The sequence below is a fragment of the Humulus lupulus genome, chromosome 7 (assembly GCF_963169125.1).
Source record: "Humulus lupulus chromosome 7, drHumLupu1.1, whole genome shotgun sequence".
Taxonomy (NCBI): Eukaryota; Viridiplantae; Streptophyta; class Magnoliopsida; order Rosales; family Cannabaceae; genus Humulus; species Humulus lupulus.
In genome coordinates, this window is record NC_084799.1 from 127,622,840 (window position 1) to 127,634,967 (window position 12,128).

Here is a 12,128-nt window from a genome sequence, read left to right on the forward strand (position 1 = left end):
GTTGTCAATCCAATGATAGATTGAGTCATTGAATAATTTTGAGTATCTTCAATATAATAGAGATTATATGTATGTGCATTTAGGCAGTTACCTACAATCCCAAAGGATGATCTGATATTAAATCTTTAAAGATTGATATCAGAATCAGCTTCATAACTGTGGAGCAAACACATTAATCTAGAAATGTGTTAGACAATTCAAATTTATATGTTTCACCACAAAAGCCGAAATATAACACCTATGAGCAGTTGAATAGGCTATTTGAATTAGTTGAGGTCTTTAACACTATGAAAAGGGTTTCAGACTAGAATAAACAACTAGTATATCATTGCGAAAGCAATGGAGATACAACTATTCTAGAAGAACTGGAAATCATGAGAGGGTAAAGCACGTGAGATGAAGTATCATTTAATCCAAGACAATTTTACATAATTGATGTAATGATCTTGAAGATAACTTCAAAACAACTTCTTAAAAAATTGTTACAAAGACTTTGTTAGACAAATTCGATCAGGAGAATGTGATTGACATATTGAAAGAGATGCCTCAATTTGCTTTAGGGCAAGTGGGAGAATGTTGGGAATAGTGCCCTTAAAGTAATTGTAGTTGACAAATATTTTAACTAAAATAAATAATTTAATTGAATTATTATATTTATAGACTATGTCTGATATTATGTTGATAATATTAAGTAAATGTCAAAAAATTCCAAAGTTTATCTTTGTGGTCTTAATCTCATATTGGTATGAGAGGATTGAGATTAAGATAATAAACTTAAAACAGTTCACACTATAATAAAGTTATGGAATATTTAGATTAATTACTGCTAGTACGGTCCACTAGCATTATGAATACATGTGACCTATATCCGGGTTACTAGTGTAGTAGGACACTTTAGTGGAGGTACTTTGCATGCTGAGAGTATGTCTATAATGTTATATCAATGGACACATTATTCTTAAATAAAGTACTTAGTAAATATATGTCTATAATTATCAAGAGTTCAATCTCATATTCATGAGATTAATAAATATGATTATTTAATAAAAGAGATTTGATTAATAATGTAATATTTATTGGAGCTTGATATTATAGGTCCATAAGTCCTCAGGGTGGCTCTATTAACACCATATGAATGTAAGAGTTGATATAAGAGTATAACTGTAATTTGGGAATTTGAGAAGAATTTTATTCTTCGAGTCAAGTATGAAATTATATGATAATTGAGGTGAAATAATTAATTTGGAATTAATTATTAATTTTAAAATATATATATATTAATTTAAATATGTAAATTTCTAATTTCATATATATAAGTAAATAAATAAAATTTTGAAATTAATTATTTTATTTGAGTGAGAGAAAATAAAATTGGTAAGTCAAAAAATAGTTTTCGAATCATTGAATTTTAAAAGGATGATGATAATGATGATCATCAATTTGAATTTGAATTTTGAATTTAAAATTGAAATTTTGAAATATGGTTGTCATCTTTATTAAAAAGATAAATGCATTATTTTTGTGGGAGATTGATTTTAATTAAATAATTAAATAAAAGAAAAATGCAAAATCCGTGAAAAGGGAATAGTGGGTCATGCATGGTACAGTCCAGAGACTGTGCCATGCGTGTACCATATATACAAATATTGTATCAGTGTAGTTTTTATTTTATTTATTTAATTGTTTAATAATTTGAAAATGGTTTTTCAAATTTGGTAACGTATATATTTACCTAAATGAAATCCTATCATCATTATGATATTTTATTTTATTATTATTATTATTAGGAATAATAAGGTAATAGAAATATCTCTATATATATGATATAGAATAAAGAGAAGAAGAAAAAAAGAACACAATACACTACACATATCAGATACAATTTAGAAAAGTTCTTAGAATTTTTTGTTAGACGAAAACTCTTTCTTTCTTCTTCTTTATTCTAGTCATTCTCAAACCATAATCCAAGTTCTCATGTGTTGAGAAATACTTGTGATTCCTAGAAATACAAACTCATGTTCTCTTTGTGCCCACACACATCCTGAGGTGTAAAGAACACTCCGGAAGATCGTGGTTTGAGTGCTTAAAGCTTTGGATAGGAAGATCGAAAAATTACAAAAAGACTCAAGGTCACTTGATAGGCTTCAAGAGGTAATTTAGTATGTTCTTGAATTTTGTATGTGTATATGTTATATATAAATATATTGTATATTTATATATTTTTTGCATGATTAATAATATTGTATGTTAATGTTTATGGATTGTTTTCTTGTTCATATAAACTGTTTTATGATTAATGAAATTTTTTTTATTGTTGTTGTTCCTAAACAAAATGGGCCCACCACGCCAATTTCACTACGTGCTCTGAATGTTTTTCCAACAAGTATCTGACAGGGACCCTACCTTCACCTCCAAGTTTTGGGAGAGCCTGCAGAAGGCTATGGGCACGCAGTTGCAGTTTAGTACCGCCTATCATCCTCAGACGGATGGATAGTCTGAGATGACAATTCAGATACTGGACGATATGTTGCGGGCCTGTTTGCTGTATTTTGGGGGATCTTGGAGTAAATATCTCCCTTTAATTGAGTTTTTGTATAATAACAGCTATCAGGCGCCTATCGGAGTGGCTTCGTATGAAATGCCATATGGGAGGAAGTACAGATCGCCCATCCATTAGGATGAGACGGGTGAGATAAAGTATTTATGTCCTGATGCTGTACAGAGGACCAATAAGGCGATTGAGAATATTAGAGTTCGGATGCTTGTCTCCCAGAGTCGACAGAAGAGTTACTCAGACTTGAGACATAGGAGTGTAGAGTTTCAAGTCGGTGACCATGTATTTCTCAGAGTTTTTCCATTGAGAGGTGTGAAACGATTTGGAGTGAGAGGCAAGTTAAACACTAGTTTTGTAGGCCCCTTTGAGATTTTAGAATGGTTTGGAGAGGTAGCTTACAAATTGGCAATGCCTCCAGCCTTATCAAGGGTTCACAATGTATTTTACATATCCATGCTCCGGAAGTACGTATTAGATTCTACGCATGTGCTGAGTTATGAAAACCTGGAGCTGAATCAAGATTTGTCTTACAAGGAGAAGCCGGTTCAGATTTTAGACCAAAGAGATAAAGTCTTGCGGAACAAGGCCATTGCCTTAGTAAAAGTGTTTTGGAGGAACATCAAAGTGGAAGAGAAAACTTGGGAGCTTAAGACTGATATGCGGGATCAATACTGTAAGCTATTTAGGTAAATTTCGAGGAAGAAATTTCTATAAGGACGGGATAGTTGTAACATCGCAAAATTGCTAATAAGTCTTAGTTCCTTAATTAGCGTGTCGGGAGGGAAATAATCGATTTAATTATGTTATTACGTGGATTAAATGATTATGTGATTAGAAATGCATGTTTAAATGAATTAAATATGCATGTGGGCCAATAGAGGCATAATCGTAATTTTCTCCTGTTGAGTGTGTAAATGTGAATTATATGCGTGTTGTGCTTGATACCACAAGATTGTGGTGATATAATTGTGATGTGTGATCCGAGACGGTCTTAGGGAGCAGAATAGCTAAATAGTCACAATGGGGTTGAATACCCGGATCGGGGTGAGCCTAGGGGTATTTTGGGAGTGTAGCATGTGTTCGGGATTTACCGGATAACGAGTAGTGATTTAGTGATTGTTTAAGTATGTCAGGGATTAAATGTTGAATTATTGGAACACACGAGGAATTAGCGGGATGTGGAAAATGATTATTTTCCCCTTGGTGGTGTTAGAAGGGTTAAAGATAAGTTAGGGGAACTTTGGGTATTCTACAACTGGGGATAGACTTGTTTGGCCTAAGACCCTAGAACATCAAAAACACCCTCAACCTCATTTCTCTCAACCTCAGCTCTCTCTCAACCTCACGTTTCTCTCTATCTCTCTCTCAAGGCTAAGGAGGAATTTTTGCTGAATCCAAGGGAGAAGGCTTAGAATTCAAAAGGGGTTAAAGATAGAAGTGATTATGTGTAGCTCAGACGAGAATCACACAACCGAGGTTAGGATTTTTGCTGATTTTATTGGGTTTTCAGTTTTGGTTTGGAGGTTTTATGGGGTCGAACTTCAGGATGTGATCTTTGAGTTTTGATAAGTTTGTGGGGTAAGTTTAGGGGAATTTATGTTAGTTATGCTGCTTGCATACGAATTTTGAACTAAATTTTGGGTCTAGGCTCTGATTTGTGTGGATTTTTGAGAGATTGGCTCGTAAAAATGCTTGAGAATTTCGGGGTTTTGGGGCTCGAGTCTCGGCTCTGTTCTTCAGGCACAGTGACCCGCATGAACTCAGAGGCTGGGGAGCCTCAGATTTTTCTTAGGTGTCGCGACGCAGGCTGAGGCGCACCGGAGCCCATGTCCCCTTTGCGAGTGTCCAAGGCTCTCTAACTTGCAGTAGGTTGTGACTCAAATTAGGGAAAATGACGAAAATGGAGTTTTAAGTTCGAGAACCCAAATATTACGGCTCGGAAAGGATTCTACTACCCAGTTTAGTATAATTCAACGTCCCAAAGGCTAATATTTTAACCTCAAGATTTTAATTGGTTAGGGCTTGATAGATGTCAGTTTATTGATGTGTTGTGTCTAGGTTTTTATGTCAAGGCTCGGGTTTAGGGGCTGTGCTCGGGATCGCGTTAATCTATCAACTCGGGACACAGGCAAGAAAATGGTTTGTGCCCGTAGAGCAGGGTATGGCGTGATTATCTGTGTTGAATGCTTTATGTGAATGTTTATGATTTGTTGTGTAATGTTGGTAATAGTGAATGAATGACAAAGGCCGAGAACGGTGATGGTCGAGAACGGCGAAGGCCGAGAACGGCGAAGGCCGAGAACGACAAAGGTCGGGAACGACGAAGGCATTTTGAATGCAGACCGCTAGGGCGAGACCCTCTAAGGGTGTTGTATCCACCCGCTCAGCGAAGACCGCAAACCCTGTGCTTGGTAAAGCACCTGGGTTGCCATAGGCCGCTTTATGTCTAATTTGCTATCTGTTTTAAGCTGTATATTTTTGAATTGGATTGTGATATGCTATGTGTTAAGTCTTCTTACTGGGCCTCGACACACGGGTGCTCTATGGTGCAGGTAAGGGAAAAGGAAAGGTCGACCAACCATGAGTTAGAGAGCGTGTGAAGCGACGCATACATTTTCGGCCCACCTGGCTGCCACGACTGGGGTTGTTTTGAGGAATTCCTGTAAATGGTTGGTTTTGTCGCTTCAGTCGACTGTATTGTATCTTTCGAATTGTAATATATTTTAAAAATAGTATTTTGAGATCCTAAAGTATAACTCTTATGAATTTTAATGAATGTCCAAATCTTTTATAATTAATGTTGTCAAATGAGTCTTTATTTAAATTTAATCGCATTTTTCAATCTAAAACCTCGATTAGCGAGCTAATGACACATTTATAAATCACATGGTAACAGCTCTAAGGTAGTAGGGCATTACAAAAAATATAAATTTTAAATAAAATATTGTCTTATTTTAATCAAATTCCCTACTAAAATCACAATATTTAATTTTCATACTTGTAAAAACTAAAATATGTACAATTTTATAAAAAAAAAAAAAAGTTAATTAATATACAAAATGATATATTAGTTATTTTGAATTTGTTCTAAAAATAAAAAGAGTGCCAATAGCAACAATTTGATAAATACAAGTATATATATTATATAAAAATAGAGAAATTCTATAGTAGATGTGTAAATTTAGCCACTATCGGTAGGGGCATCTCTCATTCCGGCATGTAGAGAAATTATAGCTCAATAATATATATATATAATGGTGTATATTGAAGTTATAGTAGGCATCCCACCAATTTAAAAAAAATTCTGAATAATTTACAATGCCAAAAACAAGAGCTCAAAATGGTTAGATGTGCGTGTATAAAAAAAATGCAAGCGTACAACTAACTATTTGAACTTTATTTTGAGTATCGTAAATTATTTATAATATTCTAAAAATTGATGGTATGCTTGCTATAACTGCAATATACAACTTCAAATAAAAAAATTGGATTATAATTTTTCTACAGGCATATCGAGGCCTATCGAGGAAGATGCTAGAATCAGCCATATGTCTATTATCATTGAGGCCTATCGAGGTCTATCGAGGCAGGGGCTAAATCAAACATATGTCTAATATCATCGAGGTCTATTGAGGTGGGTCAAAAATTTTGAAAAAAAAAATCCAGATTTCTCAGTTACCCAGCCCCAATCTATCCTATGAACAAATCATCAACAAAAAACGAGACATTCACTACTACAAAAAAGGGTTTGGACTAGCATTGCGAGTCCTAAAAAAGTTTTTAGGACTCGCGGGGCGCGAGTCCTCTATTTGAGAGCCCTTAAAAACTGGGGTTTTTTAGGACTCGCATTTTACGAGTCCTAAAAAGTTTTATTATTAATTTTTAAAATATGAATTGGTGGCCAAAGCTCCCGCCGGAGCTTCGGCAACAGCGGCGATGCCACCACCGGCGACGATGGTTTGAGAAAACAATGATTGACTTTCGAAGCCTAAGGCTCGGGGAACGTCGTGGTGGTGGTGGTTCTTCGTGGAACAGAATGTGGTGGCCGGATTTTAGGTAAAAAGTTTCAGACTCCATAGATTCCGATGAACACCAAAAATGAAATTCGGCGACTTCTAACCCGATCCTTGGTTGGGTTTTGCTCGCATGAAAGTGTTAAGTGCGATGGTGGTGGTGGCTCAACTCACAATGACCCAAGGTGGTCGGAATCTCGTCGGAAACTTTGGGAAAACCCAAAACCGATCTTCTCTGTTGTCCGTCTTAGGAGGCGCGTGAGGGCTCGAGCTCGCGAGGGTCGAAGCTTCGGTGGCCTCCGAAGCTCCCTGGCCGGCGCGTGTTGCAGGTGGCGGCGGGGAAGGCGGCGGTCCGGCTTAGCAAACTTTCAGGCGAGAGAGAGGGAAGAAGAGAGAGGAGAGAGAAAGAAGAGGGGGCTGATAAGTGTGGGTTTGTTTTTTTTTAATTTAGTTATTTATAAAACTTTAATTTTTTTTAGGACACGCATTAGTTTTTAGGACTTTCTTTAAGGACTCTCAACGCGAGTCCTAAAAAGTCCAGAAGATTGGAGGGAATTTGGGATTTTTTTAAAATTCAAATTTTTAGGAGACACATAAGTTTTTAGGACTCGCAATGCGAGTCCTAAAAAGTCCAGGAGGTGTTTTTTTAAAACCCAAAATCAAACTTTTTTGGGACTCGCAATGCGAGTCCTAAAAAGTTTAGGAGGTGTTTTTTTAAAACCCAAAATCAAACTTTTTTAGGACTCGCAACGCGAGTCCTAAAAAGTCCAGAAGTTGTTTTTACGACTCGCATATATGTGAGTGTCCTAAAAACCCTTTTTTGTAGTAGTGATTGCAGATTAAAAAGAAAACCCTCACCTTCGCATACTTGGTAGTTGTTTTGCCTACTTCAAAGTTGTTTAGTTGCCTCTGGGTGCTTCTAGTCCGATGTTCAAGTGCTGGTTCCGAAGACCTTCTTCGACAATACTTCTCTTCTCCGATTTCGTTGGGTTGCGATGAATTCAAATGTGGGTTTTGAGAGATTTTTTGGTTCGGGGCCGAGAGTGAGAGGAAATATAGAGAGACCGAGAGAGAAGAGAGAGAGAGAGAGAGTCGGAACAAATGGCAAAGGTATTTTGGGTACTAAGGTAGATAGTAGGACCAAAATAAGACTCATATAGTGATAGGGTATTTTTTATATACAATTCCCTTATATGCAGTAAAATTCAAATTTCCCTATCAAAAATATACCCACTCGTGGTTTTATACTCTTATATGAAAAACGTTCTGTAACGCCCTATTGCCTTAGAGCCATTACCAAGTGAGTTTTAAGACAAAACAGTGTGCAATGAACTCGCTAACCGAGGTTTTTAAAACAAAAGTGTGACTAATAAATGTTAAGGCTGTAATCTTTGAAAATGCGACGTTTCATTAAAACTTCTAGTATTAAACATTTGGGATCCCAAAATAAGGTTTGAAAACTATTTACATCTTGAAATAAGCTTACAGTTGATTAGTTATAAAAATTATAGATTATTACAGCCATTTCTCGCATAAACCCCCAACCAAAGCAGTCGGGCAGGCCAAACATGTACGCGTCGCTTCACGCTCTCCGTACTCATGGTTGGTTGACTCAATCTATGCCTTACCTGCAACACAGAGCACCCGTGAGCCGAAGCCCAGCAAGAAAACTCATGCAGTACATAACATATGAAAATTATACAGTTAATCATATCAGATAGTCGACAGATAAACAAGTCAACCATTAGACTAAGAAAACACGGCCATGCCGCCCCAGAAGCCTTACCAAAGCCTAGGGTCTCGGTCCTTACCGTAGGATCTCACATGTATCCACTGGGTCCTACCCTGACTATAAGCATCCCATGTGCTAAGTGTTACTTCCGGCCCCGCTGCCGTTCTCGGCCTTGCCGCCCTCGGCCATAGCCGTTCATTTCACTATAATCACACATATAGTATAACTCAAACAACATTCAAACAAATATTAATTCATTTAAGTCTGCACCCTAACATGTAATGCAATATAGGGCCGTGCCCTGCAATCATCTCATCATGCAACATGCAATATAGGGTCGTGCCCCGCAATCACACTATGGGCCCATGCCCTATCCTACGGGTGTTATAGTTTTCTTACCTGTCGATTCAATAGCTTAGATCACCTGACTCCTTGAGCACGATCCCACTCGAGCCTTAGCGCACACCTAGGCACCAACATAGGTCAAAGTCAACACCGAACCCTAAGTCCGAATACCTAGCCTCGGGACCAATCCCGAGCCCCCGGGAAGTCCTAGATCCCCAAAACAAAGTGGCGGAATCGAGTCCCGAACCCTAGGTCAAAATCCCTCATCAAAAACCCAAAAATCCACTTCTGTGAACAGTGCAGCGCTACAGCGCTCTAAAGAGGGCGCTGTAGCGCTACAAGCAGAAACACTCCCCCCAGAACAGGGGCTAGCGCTACAGCGCCCACTGACTAGCGCTGTAGCGCTAGTTGCAGCCCAGCAGAACCCAAAAATCGCTTCTTGCGATTTCCTTCAACCATTTCAACCCCAAACTTGTCCAAACCTTTTCCAAACCCAAAATCAAGCTTATAAACACTCTCCATACATCCCAAGCATCCCCAAATCTCAAAACCCAAGCACAAACTTCCCAAATCTCAAAATTCACCATGAATAACCCTAAACCCAGAAATTCAGTCAACAACAAAGTTAAAGGATTAGAATTCTTACCATTGATGCAAATTTCGACCTTGATTCAACCCTAGACCTCCTTAGCTTGTTCATTCTCAAAGCTTTCCCAGAAATTCCCTAAAATTCCCATCAACTCAGCTCAAAACACAGCTCAAACCATCAAAACCCTTAAAACTGAAATCTCTAAAAACTTACCTCAAAAGTTGATGTGTTCTTGCTAATCCTTGCCAAATCTTCAAGTCTAACCCAAGATCCTTGATCCTCAGCCTATCATTGCTCTCCACTAAGCTTTGCTCCAAGAAAAATGGAGAGGAATGGTGCAAAAATGCACAAACCGATCCTTTGGAAAACCCCTCTGTTTTCTCTCTTTTCTTTCTTTCCTTTTTCTTTCTTTTCTTTCTTTCTCTCCACAGCCAACACTCTTTCTCTATAAATCCCACTAAGTGTATAAAGCCTCATAAATCAATCTTCTAAAAGCCAATTGACCAAAATGCCCTTCCTATTAACTCTAAATCCTTTTGTCCAAGTAGGGCCATTTTAGTCATTCACCAAATTCCCGCTAATCCTGAAGTGTCTCTAATATTTTCCCGTTGCTTTCCAACACCTGATAAATCACCAAATAAGTATCCCCCATCATCAAAATTAATCTCAATCTATTCTCCAAATTCCTGCTTATACCCCCAGGCTCGCCCCGAGCCGGATATAAATTCCCGCCATGACTTTTCCGCTAGCCTGCTCACTGGGATCGCCTCGAGTCACAAACCACAGATACATCCACATCACAATGTGGTCTCAACAATCATCACATATCAATACAGCTATGCCCAACATGGCCAAAATTACAGTTATGCCCTTCTAACACGATCCGGGCCTACATGCACACTAATATACATAGTCATGCATCTCAGATAAACAAATAGTCATATAACATGCTTTAAATCATAACCATGCATTTAACTCATAAAATCACACATAAATCCCAACCTGCCCTCCTGGCACACTAATCAAGACCCTTAAGCCTTATTAGTGATTTTGGGTCGTTACAACTATCCCCTCCTCATAAAAATTTCGCCCTCGAAATTTATCGAAACACATCAGTCAGTAAACCCGCAACTTTGACCATAATTTCCAAAGCCCACCGCCTTTACTCTACTTTTCAACAACACTCTCACAAGAGTAACAATCTTGCCCCTCAAGATTTTGTCTAATAGCCATACTCTCGATAGCCCCTCGTTTACACCGCAACCCTGCTGAAGCCTCAGGGTCTGCCTAGATTACAATGACCAATTCATTGTCTTATTCCTAATTCCTGAGATATTCAAAAGTCGTCACCTCTACTAGGTGGGATCAGCTTGTAGGCCCTGCTGGCCTAACCCTTAGTACAACTTCAGAATTTTATGTTGAATCAAGAGTCAGAACTCTCCCTTCTTTCTCTGAACACCATACAATTCCTTGTCTGTTATTACGCAGAGATGCAACTCTTTCCTTCCGAAACTTTATTTCCTCATAATTTAGCAATTTACCAGCTCTTCATTCTTTCAAATAGGCAGACACTCCTGCCTTAAGAAGTTTCAACGACCTCTTTGGCTTTCTCTCTGAACTAAAGCCAAACCGTAGTATTCACTATCCTTCACCTCTTATCATGTCCTATGTCGTGTTACATTAACAAGACACCAGCAACTGCCACCATGACTAACTCATCAGGGATTACACTTCCCTTAATACCTCAAGTATTCGGCTACTCAGCGCTCAATTCTTTAGATATCCAATAAACTTTCAGACTGCCATTTCACTTGCAATCAACTGATAGTTCCAGGTTCCCACCCTGTTCTTTTCGTTCTCTAGATCCTTTCCAAGATTTAAAATACTATAGGGTCTCAATTCAGTATAATTGACGTTCTACCCTGAAACCAGTTCACTTGACCCAACAACATTAACTCAAACAACCGAGTTAAAACTTTTCATGTCCAAACACCTTACTTAAGGTCTATTGTGGTCTATCCCCACGATGCACCACCACATCACCTGACCCCTCAGGGTCCAAAGGAAAGCACTAGGTTCTGTCACCCGCTCGACCCTCCCGGTACGACGTACCCTAGGAGGTGGAATGATATCCATTCAGAATTCTCATTCATAAACCAAATCTAATTGGATCCTTCATCCATTCCTGGTATCCTAACTTGTACCACCTTAGCAAGGTTCTTCCCTGCTTCGACCAAAGCCGACACTTCGGATTCCATAGCTCAGTGACACTCACCAGCTAATCATACCTACTAACGTTACGCCAATCTCAGTCGTTGCCTTGTCCACTCCATTACAATCTATAGCGTTATTCCCTGACTGACACACGCCTCCCACTTAGGAGTTACGCCTCCAATTATATCTCCCCTCGCTCAATCGAGGATTTCAAACACTGATCATCCGTCTATTACTTTTCACCGCATCTGGGTCTCAATGTTATCTTTCTTACTAACACCCAATACTCAAGCACCTTATGATATGCATAACTGTCAACTTAACGTTCCAAGGATATCCACCATGATCCATCCTTTCATCTCCCGCAAGGTTCGATCCATCCTCGCGCCAAATGCGCCTGGGCGTGCACAATCCGTGATGCACTCCCACAATTCCATATCCTTACCATAGATCAGGTCCTTTATGCCATCACTCTTTACTTAACCATAACACAAACATATTCCAGCATTACCAGATACTAAACAATTCTTACCTTGTCTTCTGAATTTCTTTCCGATTTGACACCACTCAGTCCGTCTAACCTCAATTTTTACTGTTCTCCTCATCTCTGATGTAGTTGTCCCCGGAGATACTTATGCGATAGATGACGCGCTTACCAGTCTTGTTATGCTTTCTACTCTT